The sequence below is a fragment of the Papio anubis genome, chromosome 5 (genome assembly GCF_008728515.1).
Source record: "Papio anubis isolate 15944 chromosome 5, Panubis1.0, whole genome shotgun sequence".
NCBI classification, from domain to species: domain Eukaryota; kingdom Metazoa; phylum Chordata; class Mammalia; order Primates; family Cercopithecidae; genus Papio; species Papio anubis.
Window position 1 is genome coordinate 26,608,738 of NC_044980.1, and position 12,431 is coordinate 26,621,168.

Genomic DNA, 12,431 nt, shown 5'->3' on the forward strand with positions numbered 1-12,431 from the left:
GAGGCAGGAGAATGGCGTAAACCCGGGAGGCGGAGCTTGCAGTGAGCAGAGATCCGGCCACTGCACTCCAGCCTGGGTGACAGAGCGAGACTCCGTCTCAAAAAAAAAAAAAATACATATATATATATATTTTTTTTTGAAAAAAATATTATTAGTTCAAAAGCTAGTATTACTGTAACTTTGGTTTGCAATTTCACACTTCATTTTCTATATAATTTAAGAAAATAATGCATTTAAAGTATTCATGATAAAAGCATTCAACAAACTAGGAATATAAGAACATCAACTCAGCTGGGTGGGGTGGCTGGTGCCTGTAATTCCAGCACTTTAGGAGACCTAGGCAGACAGATCACCTGAGGTCAGGAGTTCGAGACCAGCCTTGCCAACGGTGAAACCCCGTCTCTACTAAAAAGTACAAAAAACTAGCCGGGCGAGGTGGTGAGCGCCTGTAGTCCCAGCTACTCGGGAGGCTGAGGCAGGAGAATGGCGTAAACCCGGGAGGCGGAGCTTGCAGTGAGCTGAGATCCGGCCACTGCACTCCAGCCTGGGTGACAGAGTGAGACTCTGTCTCAAAAAAAAAAAAAAAAAAAAAAAGATCACAATAAACCTAATGTACTTAAATCATCTTGAAACCTTCCCCCACCCAGTTCTATGGAAAAATTGTCCTCCATGAAACTGGTCTCTGGTGCCAAAAAGTTTAGAGATTGATGTTTTCATTGAATAAAATGACTTATTCTAACTAAATCATTTAAGGAGTAATTAATTACCAAAAAAAGGTAAAAACCTTGAAATATGTCAGTTGGTTGAGAAGTCAATTTCTTGAGGGAAGATGAAGGTAACAGAGGTTGTGCTAATACAGAAATACACACCTAACCACTCTGTATTTTCATCCAGCTACACGTAAGGAACAAAACAAAACATTCAACCAGGAAGGCTAAGTAACATTTAAGCTTAATTTCATGAAGTACACAGTTAAAACTCTTTCACAAGAGATTATTAAAGTTGTTTGTTGCACAGCTAATAAGGACGCATGAGGGAAAAAATTAAATTTAAATAAATCAATGATAACACTTTTGGATATTTGGAAGAGTAAATGTAAGAACTATTCATTATCTAATTTTCCCCTCATTTTATATTATGTTTTCTTTTTTGGAGTGGTAGAAACTGTGTTTTTATTGTGATATAATATAAATAACATACAACTAACCATTTAAATCATTTTTAAGTATACAGTTCTGTGGCAATAAGTACAATCATATTGTTATGTAACCATCACGACGATCCATCTCCAGAGCTTGTTTCATCATCCCAAATTAAAACTTGCATGCATTAAACATCAACTCCCCATTTGCCTCTCTCCATCCCCTGGAAACTGCTATCTTACTTCCTTCTAATGTAGCAATCTTATTTTGTATGCCCAACTTACATACATGAACACACACACAGAGGCACACACATTCCTACATAGACAGATAAATCTTTTGTCTACCTGTGTCTCTGCTTTAATTTTCCATAAGCTATTCAAACACAACATATTCTAATGAACCATATTATACATGTTATTTACCATTTATATGTATTCCCTGTCTAGGAAAAGTGCATTGATACCTAATTAGGTGTCAAACCATTGTTCTTGGTGTCTTCTGAGCTTTACACATATAGGCAGAATCTTTCTCCCTCCCCAATTAATATGTTGAAACCGTAACTTCTAGTATCTCAGAATATGACTGTTTTTGAAGGAAGGGCCTTTAAGGTGGTGACTAAGTTAAAAAGGACTTTTAAGGTGTGGCCAAATCCAATCTGAATGGTGTCCTTATATGAAGAGGAACTTTGTACGCTAAAAGTGATGTTAGGATTGTGCATGCATACAGAGAAAAGGTCATCTGAGCACATAGCATGAATGTGGCTATCTGCAAGCCAAAGAGAGAGGCCTGAGAAGACACCAAACCGGTTGATAGCCTGATTTTGAATTTTCAGCCTTCAGGACTGTGAGACAATAAACTGTTGTTATTTAAGCCATATAGTCCTTGGTATTTTGTTACAGCAGCCCTAACAATCTAACATAGTAAATTACTTTTATCCCTAATATTTGGCAAGCAAAGCTATTTCCTCATGCCTTTCAATGTCATATCTTCCTGCAAAGGTGCCACAGTAACCACACTGTTACAGGATTACCTCACTGGGCATCTGAAAAACAGGTACCATTTATTGGCTTTCTCACCTCTAGTATCAACCACCATTTGTCACATCTCCAAGAGTTAGCTTTTGATGGTACATGTTTGCTCATTCATGTCTAATCAGAATATTTCAATGATTCTTTGTCTACTGTGAAAATTAAGTATCTTAGCATAACAGGAGAGCCTTTCGTAATTATTATTGTTAGTCAGGAGGCACATCTAACCTTGAACTTAAGTTTCAAATATAATCATCTGATTATACCAATTACACCAATCATCTGAGACACATATTAAAAACAGAATTCCCATGCCTCTTCCCTGGAGATTCAGCTTCATTAAATCTGAGTTGCGTATTGGGAATCTGTATTATTAGCAAACTTCCCAGTCGATTTGTGTTATCAGTCAAGTTTATAAGCCATAAAGTATAATATATTATTGTAGTACATTTCCAAAACATGTTACTTTGCTGAGAATTATGTAACTTTACATTTTCTAAGTCTAGCTGGCCCTTGTTGAGGAATGAAATATTTTCTTTTTTTTTAAAGCAAAGATGACTTAATACACTTACCTAGATATAAGTATCATTTATAAGTCAAAAGCAAACTACATTAAAGCTGCTAAATATTAGAGTTGATGTGAAAATGACCCATTAAATATGATTTGAAGGGCTGTGGCCAGTAGAGACGATCAGTTAGCACAGGCACTGCATAGAAGTAAAAGTAAAAAGAGAATGGGGACTTCTCTAGACTCTTACATAGCAAAATAGTCTTGAAGATTAAAATATATCAAAAACTTTTAAATGTAAGTAGCGTTTTCTCCAGTTAAAATTGAAATATGACTGAAGAAAACGAATGTGTGCATGCCTGTGTGTGTATGCCTTACATTAACATGAAACTTAGATGTTTTTCTAATTCTATAAAATCAAATTACATTCAAAATACAAACTATGTTCTGAGTAGTTGTTTTCCAAGATTATAAATTGGTGAAACTTGTTGTAAATCTATTGCTAAATAATAAACTCATATTTATGAAACTGCTTAATTTATCTTATCTTTAAAAATTTAATAAAAAGAGGATAATACAGTGAAAGTTTCTCTACTAAATACTCTTCTTTCAGAAGGGAAAAATGGTTGCATTTTATCTCCTTATATTAAACCTTAAAAAGTTATCCTCACACCTAAAATATTAGAAAAATATCAGAAAATACAATGATTATATTAATTTCTTAAAAATGTCACGGAAATCTTATTTGTACTGGAATGTACATCCTCAAACTACAATAAATAATAAGATACAAAAATTGTGCATGTAAAACTAGGTATAACAATGAGCATAATGTAGTATTAAAACACTGGCAGCTCTAAAACATTAAAGGTCATTATGAAAATGTATATAACAGTGAAAAGAAAAGTGAATAAAATGTATTTGTACAATTGTTATGTTTTTAATGTTATTTTTAAAAACTGTTGATCAAGTTACTTAAAGTTCTAAGTCATTGTGTTAGTCTGTTTTTTGCTGTTACAACAGAATACTGTGGAGTGTGTAGTTTATAATGAACAGAAATTTATTGGCTCACATTTCTGGAGGGTGGGAAGTGCAAGATCAAGGGACTGGCATCTCATGAGGGCAGGTTTGTTCCATAATCACATGACAGAAGGGAAAATAGAGGACTAGAGAGAGCAATAGGGGGCCGATCTCACCCTCTTATATTGGCACCAACCCACCCAGAAGGATGTATCCCTCAGGGCCTAATCACCTCTTAAAAGTCCCACCTCATAACACTGCTGTGATGACAATTAAATTTCAACATGAACTCTGGAAGAGACAAACATTCAAACAATTGCCGTTGCGCATATTGAAATCTCTGTACAACTGGAAAATAGGTTGTGAATATGGAATTCAAAGTTCTTGTTTAATATTTCCATTTATTACATACATCTGAAGGCATATATTCTTAATATTTTAATTCTGGAATTGTTCAAAGTCCCTTGAAGTGCTCATACAAATATAAATGCTCAAGTTGTATTGTTAGGTAGTGAGATAGACTTTAGCAGCTGGATGGGGTAGCAGAAGAGAGCAGAAAGGCTATCACTAAGACAGCCCCTGGCCCATCTAAGTTCAGCCCAAGAAATGCCCTAACTCTGCCCTTACTGATGGAGTTTGTGGTAACATCTGTAGCCAGCACATCCTGTAGAAGGAGAAACAAAGGTACAGATAGAGATCCCCTAATTGGCCAGTGCCCAGCAACCTAAAACTGAATCTTCAAGTTGACCCTAAGCTCATTATACCATCATTATAATAAGCTTTACCTATAGTTTTGCTCCCTGATTGGGCTTTTCTTAATGAATTATGTGCAAAAACATGTGCAGTTTAACTTTAGTTATATAACTGCCAATCAAATAACATCAAACTGTCACTCAGACACAGCCCGAATCTTAATTTCTCCTGACAAATCCTGTAAAAGCACTTTGAGCTCAGTAAATTGGTGCTGATTTCACTTTGCAGAAATCAACCCGTTCTCCCTCTGAGAGTGTATTACTGTGCTTCAATAAACTTTGCTTCGAACTTACACTTTGGTGTTCATCTGTAATTCTTTGTTCACTGTCACAAGAACAGAGATTGCTGGTCCAGAGCTGCAGCTCTGTTGATCTCCTTGATTAAAGAATCCATTAAACGCAGAATTCCCGGTAACAGTATCAGTACAATTAATTAAATATAAATTTATATCTAAGTTGTTTTTAAAGAGGTTCCTCACTAATTGTTAAGAATGATATTTTAAGTGATGCTTTTTTTGTACATATAACCTGCCATGTAGTGTCTATTAACCAATAATATAACTAAATGAATCTGTTATAGCAAAATAAATAACTCTTCTAATAGCAATTCAGTTGAGTGATTTTCACCACCTGCAGCAGCTAAATTTTATAAAATAGGTATTTTTAAAAATCTTGTATATTTAATATTTATTTTTTAAAAATAAACTACTATCGTATCCTGGCAAGATGTATGTAAAGTGTCAACGCAATTGATTACCGAGTGGTTTATTCTCAGGAACTCTGTCCTTTCTCTAGAAAAATTTCTCATTTGAATATAATATACAATAAGTCTCATTATTATTATGAGAATTCAAGTTTCACTGTAAGACAACAGAGTAAATTATATGTAACTATCATAAATTCAATCTTTTTAGAATTTATGGTTATTAATAACACAACAAATCATTACTATCAGTTTGGTTGCAGGTATCAAAAGCTCACCTTAATGGTTAAAAATATCCTTTGGTGTTTTAAACTTAAAGGCCCAGTAATTGAATAAACTATCATGGCAGCTAAATAAATAAGTAAATAAAGGCCCAGGAATAAATCCTAAGTTACAGCTAGATATAGGAAACATCACCTGGGAGTTTCCATTCTTGGCTCTACCTTCATTGTGTTTACTTTATTATCAGGAGGCCAAGTTAACTATTCATAATTCCAACTTCTGTCTTACCTTACCCTTATAGTACCACTTTCCATTATAATACTACGTTGTATGATACTAATTCTCAATATAAAACAACAACAAAATGCAACTTAACTTTATGTGTTCTTATTGGCCCAACTTTGATCGCATGATGATTTCTGAACTTATCATTGTAGCTGAATGTATACATGCCATAATTGGCCAAGGATGAGGCTTATATTCAAACTACAGCAAGGATTGAAGTCATCTCTATGTGAACCTGGGTTGAGAACAAGGTGTTAGTGTGGCAAAATGCAGCCAGTCTTTCTCACAGCAGAGGGAAAGATCCTAAGCAAGCAAACAAACAAAAGAAACTGCAATTTACATATTTAGTTTAAAGTATTAGATAGATAGATAGACAGATAGATAGATAGATAGATAGATAGATAGATAGATAGATAGATAGAAAGAATATACTTATAAACACAGCCTGCAGTAAGATTTTTCCCCCTAAAATACATTACTTACTGAAGTTGGTTACTGAAATATTGAGAAAGTTTTCAATAGAAATAGGCAGATTCTGGCAAAGTTTTTGCTCATGACTGACTTAGAAATTTAAAACAATTCTTAAAATAAGCAGGCTTGAACATTCTATATGCCACAAAAATGTGAGAAGTGAATGTTTGCGAACTGCCCCTTGGGTGTATTCACTAATGTGTTCTCTGTGATTCCTTTTAGAATCTATATTGCCATCCAAGGATATTAAGTGACTTCATCATAGATTATTACCTAACATCAACTCTTCAGTCTTCACAGTTGATAAACAATGGTCAGATAAGGTTTGTGTTTCTGAAGAGTAATGGTGTATATTATTAAGGTTGGTTTAGTATAGTCACTTTGGGTTAATACAATTTTCCAAGATGGTCTATAAATCAAGACAGGTCAGCACATATGAGGCAATCAAAGTGTGTAGTTCCTGTTTGTCTCAAACTGCTAGTCCATGGAGTGGTAACTTTTATTTGCACCAAGAATGTTTGGGAAATGATGATTCTTGCCCATAAATCAGTATTCCCTTACCAATCTATTTATCTAGAACTCTGAGTTTATGTGGGAGTACAAATATTCCTTAGTGTTTCCAGAAAGATAGGTGTAAGATGGTCATACATTTGAACACCTTCCTACCTCCTTGGAAGACTGGAGGAGCACTGCTACTGGAGGGGTCAGGGTGCAGATTGGTAGAAGCTATGACCAGGATGTAGATGTTATAGGGGAGTGCTTGTATTTATTTCAAGATGGGTGCCCATTGCCCATACACAGCCATGTATTCCATCCATGCTGTTATGAAAGGAGGAAAATCTCACTGTCTGCCTGCCACAGCTCCAATTCTGCCATAAGGATATGATAGGAAGAGTGTAGTGAGCAATGAGGAAAGATACAAGAGAGACCATATCTTCCCAGACTGTAGCTTGAGCCAAAGGACATCACTTTCCCTTCTGTGATCCGGCAGCCTTCATCAGGTCTCTCCTCTTCACCACTGTGAAGGGCTAAGTTCTCTAACAGGATTTCTGGAATCATGTTTTCTTCTGTACAGAGACAACACGTCACCAAAATGCCAATGTTGCAACATCAGTTGAATTGGGTATGACTCTCAAGCCTACTCTACTGCTATAGACTAAATATTTGCATCCCTCCAAAATTTTTGTGTTGAAATCACAAACCCCAATGTGTTGGTATGAGGAGATGAGATATTTGGTAGGTGATTAGATCAGAAGGGGGAAGCCCTGATGAACAAGATTAGTTTACTTATTAAAAAAAAAGATACCACGGAGAGCTCTGTCACCCTTTCCACTATGTGAGAACACAATGAGAAGGTGGCCACCTATGAACCAAGAAGCCTGCCCTCACTAGATCTCAACTCTGCTGGTATCTTAATCTTCAAGTTTCCAGCCTCTGGGACTGTAAGAAACAAATTTCTGTTGTTTATAAGCTTCCTAGTGTATGTTAATTTGTTCTAGCCTCCTGAATGAACTAGGACATCTACAAAAATGAATGTTGCTGAGAAAAACCACATTTTCTTTTTAAACCTCAGTTTCCATGTGTGTGCCATAGAAAATAACCATGGTAATTTTTGCAAAAGATTGTTTGCAAAATGAATGATCAAATATATACATGCCCTTCAAAATTTTTTTCCTGCACGCAGTAGGTACTCTAGGCTAGGATATTTCTGCGATGTATAATTTATTGAATCATTATTGTCAACTCTCCAGTCTTCTCTTGTCAAACTACACCTTCATATTCTTAACGTGATCTATGGTATGTTAAGTGTATATCCACACCCTTTTGCACGTGGGCTTGAACATGTGACTTATTTTGGCCAACAGGATATCAGCTGGCATGAAATACGCATAGAGTTGAAACATATTTGCAAAGTTGGAGTTGCTGTATTATAATTCAGCAGCCTACCATGAGATAAACATTTCTCACCCTTGGCCTCAGGGTAAGATAATATAAAGCTGGTCATACAGCCCAGGTAGCTGCTGGTCCAAAAAGCAGAATGCAATCAAACCTGCAGCTTGAAACCTAGAAACAAGGCCAAAGATCAGAGGCTGGAGGCAAGCCTAACACAGTTGATTTGAAGCCAACCTGCAGACCATAGAGAGATTTTAAGCCACTGAATATAGGCCTCTAAATTTTGCCACATCTCTTATGGTTGAAATATAATCTCTCTCTCTCTCTCTCTCTCTCTCTCACTCCTTCCATTCCTCTCTCTCTCTCTCTTTCCTTCTCCCACTACTGTTATCTAATGCTTAGTTTAGATTCTTTAGTCTTTACTTGATATAACTTTTATCAGTAAACATGCAAGTAATTATATTGGTTGAAAAGATTAGTTGCAAACCATACTAATTTAAATTTTAGAAAAATCATTTGGAAAAACAATAATTCAAATAATTTTGGGGGAAATACAAATTCCAAATACACACACATATGTGTTTTTTTAACATGTATGAGTTTATGTATAAAATATAATTATAAACACACATACAAAATTATTAAAGAATATGTTTTTATTACTTATTTGGCAAGAGAAATAGTTAATAGCCGGGCGAGGTGGCGGCGCCTGTAGTCCCCGCTACTCGGGAGGCTGAGGCCGGAGAATGGCGTGAACCCGGGAGGCGGAGCTTGTAGTGAGCTGAGATCCGGCCACTGCACTCCAGCCTGGGCTACAGAGCGAGACTCCGTCTCAAAAAAAAAAAAAAAAAAAAAAACATTGAATTAATCTCGAGAATGGTTAAAACTAAATTAGACATTTTCTATGTGTTTGCTTTGTTTGTTGGGATTTGTTTGTTTTGCATTGTTTTGGTTTTTCTTAGCAGATATGAATCCACAGCATGCGTACACGTGCACACAAACACACACACACACAATAATGTATAGCCTTACCAACTTGTTTTTCAATAAGAATGTCAGTTAAGGCAGTAATCATCAAATTCTAAAGTTTTTGAGAAAGTCTTGGAGTACATATCCCTACAAAAATGCCGTGACTCTTATTAAAGTATCTAACCAGTGAGAAGATTTCCCTTTAATTTGGCCAGTGCACTGTAAGAGAACAGAGCTCCACTTGGGGGTTTTACTGCTCTGGTGCACATCCTGGTTGTTGGTATAATACTTTGATTTCCTCAGTTAAACAATCATAGTGCACCCTGCAAACAAATGTGGACACTTATATCACATCTGTTGCAGGCCATATAGTTCCCAAGAGACAAATCATTCTCCTTTAAACTGTTTTGCTTTGATCCTAGAGGTTCAGAGATCAGAGAGAACTGGGGATAGTGCTGCTATCATCTTTTCTTTCTTGGCTACTTATATGTCATAACTAGTCCAGGTATTAAAAACTGAGTGGAATGGGACTATATGTGAAGATAGTGAAGGCTTTGGTTAATTTAAACTGATTTTCTTAGTAAATATACAGATGCTTGTGAAAGAAACTATTTACACATTTTATTGTACTGGATTTTCTCATAAAAGTTTTGTTTGTTGATTCATGTGCATGAGAGTAGAAGCCATAGACTTAATTTGCTGTTTGCATATTTAATTTTATTGTGCTTTTTAAATATTATACCGACACGCTTTATATAAAGAAATACATGATGTTGAATAAAAATACATACATACAAGTATATAATGGATAGTCTTCAATGAAAAACTGTGTCTGGAACAAAAATTTAAGGTAATTAAGATAATGTCCTTAGACAAGCACACAAGACATTTATTTGTACAAATGGGGCTCCCCAATGACCACAACCTGACAGATACTCTTAAATATCATAAAGCCAAATTACTTGAAAGTGCACCGAATATTCTTAACATAATATCTTATCTTATTCATTTTTAGATTAATGTACTATCCAATAAATTATGAAGTTATACAAATTATATTTTACCTAAGAATGATGCTGGGCAGAGTATTTTTTATTTTATAGAATTTCTACACTTTTGGGGGTCTACAAAGAGAATAATGATCCTTTTGTGTAATTAAAATTTTGAAGAAAAAGCACTTTTTAAAAATTTTGTCTTGATATCTACCAAAACAGGTTTTCCCCCCTTGCTTGGAGTAGATACACCCACTTACAAAACTGTGAGACCACAGGAGAGTCACCAAATTCTACAGTACTACTTACTTATTTCATCATTTAAACAAGTGTTACCATTGACCTCTAAGATACTTCATGATCTTAAAATTACACGAAGACGTTGGCAATCATACATTTTTACAACTCTATCAAACTTACAAATTTACAAGAGTAATTCTAGGAAGCTATTTCAAAACAGATGCCTTAAAGTATAATGTTATTTATTTGATTTATGTAAAAATCAGAATATGTTACCTAGTTCAAATCCTTAGGATTTGCATACAATTATAAAACAAGTGGTCACTTTAATAATTATGCCAGCTTAGATTATATTTACTACTATTTTCTGTTTACCAAAGATTTTCCTAAGTGTGCAGAGCTTGTAGAGAGAGAGTGTGTCCTGATGAATAAATTCTATTATAGGAGACAAGGTAATAGGAAAGATTTGATTTGACCAAATGTATGCATATATGGGTATTGTATATTTGTATCAATTTCTGCATAAATGTATCCATATATACGTATATTTCTAAATATCATTTCTAAGTATTACTTTGTATTTGGGAATTATTTCTTTTTAGCTGACTGTGTATTAGCTAGTCTAATTTTGTTTTCTAGCAAGTTTGCCCTCATCATTCAAAAAATCATGCATAAACTTCCTGAATTCATTTTCTCTTGCATCATTTGATATATTATTTTGTTTCTTGGACTGTTTCAAACATCTAAAAAATGAAAGCAACCAATCACAGAAAGACAACCTTCATCAACATGCCACAGTTACAGATTCCGGTGACTGATGAAGCTGGGAAAGCAAATTTAGCTTGCTCTGAATGCAAAGCTGCCAGTACTCTGAGTCCTAATACTTCTACTTTCAATTTATTTTATTATTTAATCTTAATATTGGCTTTGTGTAATTCTTTGTGCTATGTATAACAATATATAACCCTGTTGTGGCAGTGTGTCATTGTATTCATAACTCATATGGGATGAGTTATGAGTTATGAACATCCCAATATGGGATGTTGTATTTTGCCTACTTACAGGAGATTAGCATGGTAGAAATACTGCAATGATTGAGCAGTCTGCATAAAAAGAGTGATTAAGGGACAGTATAAGATGACTTAATCTCTATGAGCTACAAACATAGGAAAAAATTTTAGAAACTATAAAAGAAAATTCAGAAAATATGAAAGAAGAAAGAAGACTTTTTTTTTTTTTTTTTTTTTTTTTTTTTTTTTTTGGTGAGAACGAAAACATAGCACATGAAAATATGGAATTGATTATATCATGTGTAGAAACAGCCTTTATATAGACCTTCTTCTTCTGCCTATTGTATGTTTCATTGTTTCTGACAATTGAGCTTCTTGCTATAATCAAGATTTAGTAACGTGATTTGAATCTTAACTAATGTAAACTTTTAAGTTTTAAGATGTTTTGACAATGTTTCAAGCATACAAATTGTACTTGATGAACTTATATGTAACCACATTTATAAAATATTAACTTCCGTAAAAATATTTAATATTTTAAGTAAATTTTCATTGAAATTATTGTAAACCAATATCTTAAAGAATTTTGAGAAATATCTTCAAATTTGTTTATATTAGTTATTTCACTAGACATAAAATATATTCAGTTCACCTCTGTTTTTTCAAATTTTATCTTTCTAATAGATTGTGAAATGATAGCCTCTATTTCAATTTTTGTGCAAATATTTTAACCAGGGATTTAGCTGTTGGCTCATAACTTTCAATAGCCAGTTCATTCATGCTGTTATCAAAAGCATTAACACCTCATCATATATTCAAGAGAACAAAAGAAATGTGATGAAAGATCCCAACAATAACAACAAACTGTATCTAGAGTGAGGGGACTTGGATTGATTAGCTGAGTTGCACTTGTTGACTCTGGTTCTGATCTGTTGTATTGAAGGTTTCATATTAGTAACATGTGAATTATTATTATATCTTCCTTGACTGTACATGCATATCAAATATATAATATGTAATGTCTACGCTATTGATTAAATTTTTCAGAGACAGTATATCTTAGAAGTAAATATTTCTGGAATGGTTTTAAAATATGATGATACTGTTAGTTTTTATTCCTTTTGTATATATTTCATTATAGAGTCTCTGAATATATTCATGTCTTATTAAATTTCAAAGAAGACTTTCATGTC